Here is a 10,796-nt window from a genome sequence, read left to right as displayed (position 1 = left end):
GGCCGCCATATGGCTATTTCGCCAGAATATGAGTTTTGTATTATTTTTGTTAATTTTATAATGTTAAACTGTAATAAATAATTGCTGAGAAGTGATTATGGAGAACTGCTTATCAAAGTTTGCCTTGTTGTCAGGCCCTGCCCGGCGCAGTCCCCTGCCCTGAGCCCCCGCTCCGCCCCTGCTCCTCCCCAGCGCCATGTTGTCCCGCCTTACAGATGTTAGAATCTGGTCACCCTACCCTAGCACCTCACCCAGGGTGGGGACTCTAGAGAGCCAACGCAGGACTCGTTGGAGTTACTTTCCCCCACGGGCTCCTATTTCTAATGTGCTCCTGCCAAAGACTTGGGGGGACCCTGGGAAAGTAGGGAAATAGCAAAGCGAGCAGCTACCGGTCCCTAAATGCCAACCCAGTCATATCACTGTCTTGTTTCAAATCTGTGACCCTTGGCTGGCGAGGATCTTCAAGTGTGGTCCTGAGGGTCCTCCAGCTTCTGTCCACCATCACCAACAGCAAGAGCTGGGAAGAGCTGGGCGGTGTTGGGAGCTCCCCTGGCCTCCGGCCCCTCGGAGTCCTTATGCAAGCAGGACTTGCCCTGCTGCACACCCCATTGCACTCGCAGGGTCCTGGGCGCCTCCCCTATCTCCGTCCCTGAGGCCCTCCACTCACCAGGCTCAACCCGACCGGGACACACTTCTCGTGTCATCCCCAAACTGAAAATTGTCTGTGGGCCTCCTCCTTCCTGTATGTCATGGATACTCAGTAAATACTTCTTAAAATAGAGTTATAAGATGTAGATAATTCCTATGTTGTGGGAAGGCAACATCCCATCCTTCGGATTTAAGGGTAATTCCCTTAGGAAAGGCTTGTCTAACAGGCAGTATTTCTATGCCACATCACCTGCTGTGATTATAATTAACTGAGTCACGTGGTGTTTCTTTAATGTCCTTCTGCCGCATGCACGCATACACACACACACACACACACACACACACTTTCCTGTTACTTGCCTTGCTCACTGCTGTATCCCAACATTTAGCACAATGTACTGTGTCGTTTACTTTCTTTATTTCAAGCTCTGGGTCCTTGCTGACCCTGGAGGGACTTCCCCTCCCAGGGTTGGCCAATTTCTAGAGATAGGAAACCACTGGCCCACAAGTGTGCTTTTCAAAGACAAACCAACCGATACAAAGCCCACACATCCTGAGCAGATTCTTGCTCTCGGGGCTACTCCCCACCTGCCCTAATCACCCCTGGACTAGGCACTGGACTGCTAGGAACAGCCCCTAGCCCCTGTACCCCAGAGCTTGCTAAAATTGTTCCAACTAGATGACAGTAACCTGCAAGCCCTGCCTTGCCCTGCCTTCCACAGAAACCACTACAAAGGCTCCTGCCTGTGTCCCCGCATCTGTCCTGACCTACGCTGGTCCCTCCTTATGTGACTCCCACATCTACCCCCACTGGTGCGGTATGCCCTATCTCTTGGGAACTATGAGTAACAAACTCTCTTTTCAATGGCAATTGTCTCCAGATCTATTGGCCTTGCTGTGCCTCAAATTTCTTATCAATACGTTGTATTATAAGTCACCCAGTACCCGGCACTTCGGAGGTGCTCAATAAATATATGTTCAATGAATGTTCCAAATGAGTGTTTTGGAGGTTTCAGAGTTTCAGACATAGAAAGACTTATCCTTTCGCTCTTACTGTCTTATTTAAAATATTGTGATTCACAGTAGGTTCTGGGACCACATTGCCCTCGTAGCTGTGTGGCATTGGGCATATTTTCCACCCTCTCTGTACCCCAGTTTTTTTGCCTATAAAATGTGAACAATAATAATACTTACTTAATAATGTTGTTGTGAAAATTAAACATTTTCAAAGCTCTTAAAACAGCATCTGGCCCTCACCAAAGTGCTTGAACACGTCAACTTTGATTATTATTCTCACCCAACTGTCGCCATGGTCCTTCTACTAATGTTTAATAGGCAAAGTGGAATTCCACCCTTTACACTGACTGGTCTGGGTCTTCTTGAGCCCCAGAAGACTTATTTTTTCCAGCCCAATCAATGCCACTCTTAGAGTTAGAGAAAACATAGAAAGAAAGAAGCAATAGTAAACCAGAATTTTTTTCCTGCCAGCAGATAAGCACGATTTTAACACCATTTTTGTCATTATTTTGCACTCAGATTACTATAGAATTTTGCCCATGTGGGTCTAGAGACAGCTTTTTAACTCATAAAAAGGAGGAAAGGATGGGGAAACCCAAAAATGCAAGTTCATCTCAAAAAGAAAAAAAAAAGAAAGAAAAGCACACATCAACAGAAGTTACTGCAGGCTGCCTGCAGGCCTCAGGGGAGCTGTCTGCTCATCTCACAGGGGCTCTCTCACCTCTCACAGGCATTAAACAAGCTTCATTATGTCCCTGTGGGATGCTTTGTCAATCCAATGCTGATATTTGGGTGTAAATTTCACTGTTCACGGCTGAAAAGGGAAAGACATTTCTCCTTCCTAAAACAATTGCTGAGAAACTAGGGAAAGAACAAAGGAAAATGTGAACAAAAAAATAAAATAAAATCCAAGCCTGAACCAAAACAGAATTTTTCCTGTTTTCTTTCCCTCTGATCATTCTATGTTCAGTGAGAAAGCAGTAGCTTCGGCTTGGATTTTAAGATTTAGAGGTTTTATATGATAAAGGCTTAGTTCTGCTCCTCTCTCTCTCTCTCTGAATAAATGAGTAGAAGACAGTGGAAGGGCAGATGCAGCCTAAATCATCTACCCTGAGTTGAGTTATAGAAAAAGGTACAGGCACCTGTACACCAATACACTTGTCCACAAATGCACTTGTCCACTGATCCCCTGTGTACCAGACAAGGTCAATGTCTTGTGTCATGGACTATGAGGTCCTCAGCAATAAAGAACATGCTTTTCTTACTCATCTGTGAGTCCCCAGAGACCAACACTAAAACTACTTCACAATAGGAACTCAGTGGATGGCAAGTAGATAGAAGGACAGGTAGATGGATAGATGGATGGATGAATGGATGATTTAGCCCTAATAATTATCTAAGAGAGAAAGAAGTAGGTATAAATAATCCATTCTGAATAACCGGCAGCCTATTGAAGAAGGTAGTGGTCCAAATTCTAAAAAAAGCACAAACTTCAATGAATTTTAATGATCTCAGCTCATGGAGCTGCATTTCTAAATTTCCCTGATAGCCAAAAAAAAACTTTGGGTTCAATTTGCGTAGGCACCAAGTCCAATGGTAAACAGGATCCAAGAAAGAACCATTAATAAACCAGCAGAAATGTTTCGTATTCCATTATTTTCTGATGACAACCCTGATCTCAAAGCACAATTCAGTCTTTCCCCTATATCCACTTTTGTTTACCAGATATGACAGAAATTTCAATAATCTGCCAACCCAATGTCCTTTCTACCTTTCTTTTTTATACAACAAACAAACAAAAACAATCTCAAACAAACAGATACAAACAATAATCAAAAAATAAAACTTCTGATTTGTTTAGGATGAAAGACAATGGGGTACAGCTAGAACACATTTTTAACAACCCTTGCAGTTAGGGATGTTCAGGTAAGTAAAAGATAAATAAATAAACCCTCAATTGGTTTAAACCACGATTTTTCAGAGCTTGGTTACTTGCAGCCAAACCCCTTTCCTGATACTCCTGACATACTGGGTAATTAGTTTGAAGAGATGGCACAACAGAAGGAAGAATTCCGGCCAAGTCTAGGAAACTGAGAAGCAAAGCAAGTGCCTAGAAGTTCATGGCCTGGTTTAACACATAAGAACCTAAAACAGGCAAGGCCTTAACCACCTGCACGAGTGCTGTCTCATCCAAAGTAGCTACTTTGGGAGGCAACTTTGCCATTTCTCAAAATATATTTGAACCTTCTTTGAACTGTCTTCTGAGATCATTTACAAGCTACAGAAGTCCATTTCCCTCTGCGTTCCCATCTCATTTGCGATCAATGTTAGCATCACTTGGTAATTCGTCTCCTTGACCAGAGATGGCTCCATTCCAGATAACTTTGGACTATTTCAGGAAATGAAATATTCCTTCAAAGGATGGATTTTGCTATTTAACTGGGATGGTTAAAATGAAACTATGAGGATGGCTGAGCTTAGGTCACCCATCAGTCCTACCTCAGCAAGACTACAGACAATAGGCAGCTGCCAGGGAGAGTCTGCCCCTTGAGGCCCCTGCCCTCCATCACCTTGGAAGCCAAGAATTGGCTGTTGGCCTCCTGCCTTGTGCCCACTTTAGAACTGCCTCTATCTCTGAGTTAATGTCCTTAGCTCTGGCCCTGTCCTGTCTTGTCTTTGATGACCTCTATGTGTGACTCAAACTAGGGACAGCTGGGACATAACGAAGGTTCAGAACAGTGAAGTACAGCTAGACATGGTCAGGAACAGATGATAGCAGCACCCACAGAGCCCAGGAATGCCCATTAGCAGGTACCTCTGTGCCCTTTCACCAGCCTGGGTTGTCCTGGCAACAACCCAAGAGAGGTGTGTCATCTGGAAAACCAGTGTGATGAACTGCCAGAGCAGAAGGAAAAAAGCCAGCAACGTCCAGAAAACTAACCAGTCGCGTCAAGGGCCTGGGAGTTAATGGGTGGGTTAGTTGATCACACTGGAAGCTAAAACAGGAGAGGAAGGGGCAAGAAGAGCTGCTGTGTGTTGGAAAGTGCGGGTGAGTGAAAGGCTGATTCAAAAACAAATCTTAAACCCCAGGTGTCAGCATAAATGGGGCAAGCTCATCATAATCTGGCTAAAACTCATGGAATAGGAGAAGCAACCGCCTGAGGACTCTGAAAGCGAAATGCATGCAAGTGATTTGGGAAGGAAGTTGAAACTTGAAGAAGGACAAATACAGTGCTGAGTTTACTCATTTTTTCCTTTTGTATTTCCTGGTTTTGAAATAAGGGTGGGCCAAAGACTCAGAACTACAGAGAGGGTGAAGACAACAGTAACTCCACGTGGAACTCTTTGCAGCCAGACAACCGGAAGACGGGATCCCTGAGAGTCTGAGAATGTGGGGGGAATCCTTCTTTCAGGGCTTTCTTTTTTTTTTTCTCATTTTGCTTTTATGTCTCTGAGCCATGGTCAGCCTCGGTTGGGCCAAAGTAGCATAGGTACCTAAACACCAAGAAGAAATCTGTCTCCCTGGCACAGGAACCACAAAAAGGGGACCTGGGTAAATGCAGTGTGGTGGAAATTCCAGGGAGGAGAGAGCTGGAGACAGGCGTCCCCTAATTCCATGAATGGACCTGTCTGTCCGGGGCTTACTCCTGAGTTGCATGGAACAGACCCAAAGAAGCATTTAGCAAAGGTTTTGAAAACTGAACTACAATCTAAAATACAGCCCTAGAATTTCTAGACAAACCTCTGAGTAGTACATGCCTATAGCAGCCACAAAGCAGAGCAAGGACCATGAACTCTGAATTGACACATGTGAGCCACCACCACATAAGCATATTTTCCCTATTATTAATGTCTACTATTCTTCTTTTTTTTTTTTTTTTTCAGTTTTTTGGCCAGGGCTGGGTTTGAACCCGCCACCTCTGGCACATGGGGTTGGCACCCTACTCCTTTGAGCCACAGGCGCCACCCTCTACCATTATTTTTGTATATTTGTTACAGTTAATAAATCAATATTGGCACTTTATTATTAACTAAAGTTAATAGTTTATTCAATTTTTCTTGATTTTTCTCTGTTTTTCCTGTTTCAGGATCCCATCCAGGACATCACATTACATTTTTTCATCTTGGCTATGACAGTTTCTCTTCCTTTCTTATTATTTGTGACCCAGTTCATTGGGTATTTTGTAAAATGTTTGCAGGATGTTCCTGCAAATTGAAATTTGTCTGATTTTTGTCTCATGATTAGACTGGAGTTATGAGTTGCCAGGATGGGTAGGGTGATTTGAGGTATAAATCACGTATCATAAAAGCAAGGATTCTAAAGTGTATGATTCAGTGGTATTAGATGCATTCACATATACATTAGGTGCATTCACCATCACCTCAATCGAGTTCCAGAACATTTTCATTACTATAAATGGAAACTGTATATCCATTAAGAAGTCACTCTGATTCCTGCTCCCCCCTCATGGAAACCATCAATCTGCTTTCTCTCTAAATAGATGTATCCAATCTGAATATTTCATATAAATGGGTCATACAATGTGTGACCTTTTGTGTCTAATTTCTTTCACTTACACATTGTTTTTGCAATTTATCCATGTTATGTGATTTATTCATACAACATTCCCTTTTATGGTTTTATTCTACTAAGTGAATATAGTGATATTGTGTATCCATACAACTGTTGAGGGACATTTGGGTTGTGTCTATGTTTTGACTATTGAGAAAACATTAGTGTATATGTTTTTATTTGAACACCTGTTCTCAATCCTTTTGGGGTATATACTGAGGAGTAGAATTTCTGGGTCATATGGTAACTCCATATTTGACATTTTGAAGAACTATCAACCTGTTTTCTAAGGCAGCTGCACCATTTTACATCCCACCCACAATGGGTGAAGGTTCTGGTTTCTCTGTATCTTTGACAACTTTTGTTATTGTCTGTCATTTTTATTCTAGGCATCCTAGTGGGTATAAAGCAGTATCTCATTCCAGTTTTGACTTTCCCTTATAATGTCAAGTATTTCTTTATATGCTAGTTGGCCATTTGTATATCTTTTGAAGAAATGGCTAATCAAGTTCTTTGCTCTTTTTTTAATTGGATTGTTTGGTTTTTGACCTTCTGGGTTTTGATATTGTAGCATAGTTATGCAAGATGTTACCATGGGGAAAAATGGGTGAAGGGTACACATGTATTATTTCTTACAACTGCATGAGAATCTTAAAATAAAATGTGTATGGCCAGGCATGGTGGCTCACACCTGTAATCATAGCACTTTGGGAGACTAAGGCAGGTCTTTACTAAAAATAGAAAATCTCTCTGGTTGTTGTGGTGGGCACCTACATTCCCAGCTACTTGGGAGGCTGAGGCATCAGGATCTCTTTAGTCCAAGAGTTTGAGATTGCTATGAGCTCTGATGCTGCAACACTCTACCCAGGGCAACAGAGAGAGACTCTTGTCTCAAAAATTAACTAATTAATTAAAATAATTTTTAAAAATAAAAAATATAATTTAAAAAGACATATGCCTAAATAATCCTAGATCAAAAAGGAAGTCTCAGGGGAAATAAAAATTATTAAACTGAATTAAAATGAAAGACAACGTATCAAAATTTGCGGGATACAGTTAAAACAATGCTTAGGGGGATATTTGTAGCTTTAAATGCATAGATAAGAATAGAGAAAATAGAAAGGTCGGAAATCAATAATCAAAACTTTCTCCTTAAGAAACCATTAACACCCAAAGCATGCAAAAGCAAGGATGTAAAAGGTAAGGGCAGAAATCAATGAAATGTAAGACAAAAAACCAGCAGAGAAAATCAATAAAACCAAAAGCTAGTTCTTTGAAAAGATCAATTAAAATAATAAACAAAGACTAACAAAGAAAGAAGACACCAATTACCAGTACCAAGAATAGAAGTAGAATTGTCATTACAGTTGCCACAGATATGAAAGGGACAATGAGGGACTACTGCAAGCAAATCTCACGTATTTGACAACTTGGATGAAATACACAAATTCCTTGAAGGTATAAAATACAAAAGTTTACTCAAGAAGAAATAAATAATCTGAATAATACTATGTTTATTAAAGAAATTGAATTTGTAGTTAAAACCCTTTCAACCATAACAACAGTTACAATAGAAAATTCTACCCTACATTTAAGGAAGAAATCATACTACTTCTACCCAATGTCTTCCAGAAAATAGAAGAGGATAAACACTCAGTATTGCTGAGATGTTAATTCTTCCAAATAGTCAAAGGTTTTGTACAGACACTTCACCAAGGAAGATAAGAACAGCAAATAAGCACATAAAAAGATGCTCATAATATTAATAATTAGTGATCAAGGAAACGTAAAATTAAACCACAATGAGATATCAGTACACAGCTATTAGAATGGCTAACAAAAACATGACAACATCAAATGTTGGCAAAAATGTGGACTGGAATTCTCATATGTTGCTGCTGGAAATAAAGAATGGTGCTACCATTCTGGAAAAGAGTTTAGCCATTAAATATACATTCACCATATTAACCAGCAACCTCACTTCTCAATATTTGCCCCAAAGAAACACAAACCTCTGCTCACACTAAAAACTGTATACAGATATCTACAGTAACTTTATTTATAATCCCTGAAAACTAGAAACAACTTGAATTTCCTTCAACTGTTAAATGAATAAATTGGGATGTCCTCTCTGATAATCTCTCATTAATAAAAGGGAATAAACTATTCATATACACAACATGAATAATCTCAAATTATCATGCTATGTTGAATGCCAGGCAATAAAGTTAGGTGCTTTATAATTCCATTTATATCACATCCTAGAAAAGGCAAAATGTTTATAGAGATGAAAAACAGATAAGTATTTTCAGAGAATATGACTGAGAGTTGGTTTGACTACAAAATGGTCAAACAAGGAAATTATTTTGGTGTAATAGAGGTGTTCTGTATCTTGATTAAGGTGGTAGTTACATGATTCAAGCATTAGTCAAAACTCATACTGAATTTTTCTGTGTATAAAATTTAAAATATAAAATCCTGAGAATTTGCCTGTCCATCACTGCATCCCTCTTACCTATGGCCTGGATATCCCCACCAGGACCTACCTCCATACTTCCCTTAGGACTCAGCTACTAGGGAATTGCAACACTGTAATAAGCAGTAATTACGTAAACAGGATAGTCCACTTGGAGAGAAAAAATTGTCTAGCTCGTTAACTAGTTAAACTACATTACTAATTATTCCAGAAAACCAAATCACTCTTTCTTAACCGTGGTTTGAAAAGCTAGTATCACTCCAATTTTGAATAGATTTAACTCTGGTGAAGGTCTCCCACCTACAGCCCCTTAGGAAACCCAGAGGGGGAAGGTGGACAGGTGTCTTGGGAGTTCCCGAGATGGGAGGTGGTTTGCGTTGACTTGGCAGCTGTTTCTAGTGGTAGCCATTTTTTCTCAGTGCCACTATAGGATTTTGAGAAGCCAATAGGAAGTAAGCATATCAGCAAACTATAGAATGGAGAAATCACAGTAGGAAAGAGTTAATGCGTATACCTTATAATAGTGTCCAACAATTCATACAAGATGATGCATGGTTTATTTTTCTGTAACAGTTTTCACAATATATCCCAATACATTGTGAGAAAGGAGAAAGCACCTGAATCTGCAAAAGTGGCACTGTCGTCCCTCCTGTCTTGCCATGGGTGGTCCCTAAAGAAGCCTGTGCTTTCATATCTGTGCGCTCCTGTCTGCATGTGACTTCACCTTGGATGTTCACACTTTGTGAAACACAATGGACTTGCTGAACTAACACTGCTTGGGAACATTGCTCATCTGCGCTAATTAAAAACATGCTTAAATGAAGATTAGCTTCTGAAGGCCACTCCTTATCTGTAGGAGCTGCACCATCATTTTCAACGGGAATTTCTAACTACAGGGCCGCCGATTGGAAGACCTTTACAGGTGCAATGAGCAGCAAGGTAGTGAAGCTCCATGAAGTGTCTGCAGCAGTACCCAGGACCTGGCTGGGGAAGGGCACAGGGTAGCCACTCGGGCTAGCAAAGCCAGCAAGGAAGAGACTCTTCTCAGACTAGCTATTAGATCAACTTAATTAAATGGGCGTTTTACCTTTTATTGAAGGCGCACTTGTGAAGAATTGTTAAGCAGGAATTTTACCAATTACTTGTTTTCTCCTGTCACCAGGAGGTTTCCTGTTTTATCAGGGTATCTGAGGCTGACTGACCCCACCTGATTTATCATTCCCACCATCCTCCACCTCTGCTGGCCACCTGTCTTCCCTGGCAATGGCATCTCCACAGAGCTACCACACTCCCTCCCACTTGGAATGCCACTATTTGCCGCCCTCCCTTAGTGCCCTCTGGATTTTTGTCTTCTGGAAACCAAGTTTAAGCCTCCTGACTGCTCATTTGTCCCTGTGACAAACTCTGGTCATCATTTCAATCCAAGTATTGAGTCCCTACAATAAAAGAATTCCTAATCATTCTCTAACTTCCAGAAAGCGTAAAGACCTCTCTCTTCTCCTCTTTTATTAAGCAGTATACTTTGTGTAATATAACAATTTTGAAAATATTTAGATTACTTAATGTAGTCTTTCCCAGCTGACTGACAACATACTAAAGGCATTTTTCCTCCTGCTCCACCCCTTCCTATCCTTTCTCCTCTTTCTCCTTCTCTTCCTTTTTATTTCTCTTCTTCACCTAGCATTTTATTTTTATGTTCTTATGCCTAGTTTCATATCTGGTTATTGATTCTTGCTAAATGAAGAACTGAAAATTTTCAATAGGATAACAGGTACCTGAGTAATCTACCTTCGTTTAGGAGAACGTTGAGACTGAACCCAGGGAGGTCCTAGGACTCCTCAGAGTCATACAGCTTTGTTTAAACCAGGACTGGAATCTACATCTGAATTCCAGGAGATTCTTCAAAGTACATGGCACTTCTTCTTGGTACTTAAGCACTTTTTGGTTTTTAAATTAATGAATTCAATCCTTGAAAATGTATATGCATGTATAGAAAGATATATTTACTCTGTTGAAAAAAATTGGGGCTCGGCATCTGTGGCTCAAGTGGCTAAGGCACCAGCCACATACACCTAAGGTGGC

The sequence above is a fragment of the Otolemur garnettii genome, unplaced genomic scaffold, assembly GCF_000181295.1.
Source record: "Otolemur garnettii isolate 467f Iridium unplaced genomic scaffold, OtoGar3 scaffold00026, whole genome shotgun sequence".
In the NCBI taxonomy this organism is placed as follows: domain Eukaryota; kingdom Metazoa; phylum Chordata; class Mammalia; order Primates; family Galagidae; genus Otolemur; species Otolemur garnettii.
The sequence above is the reverse complement of the archived record's forward strand: the minus strand, read 5'-3'. Positions refer to the sequence as shown.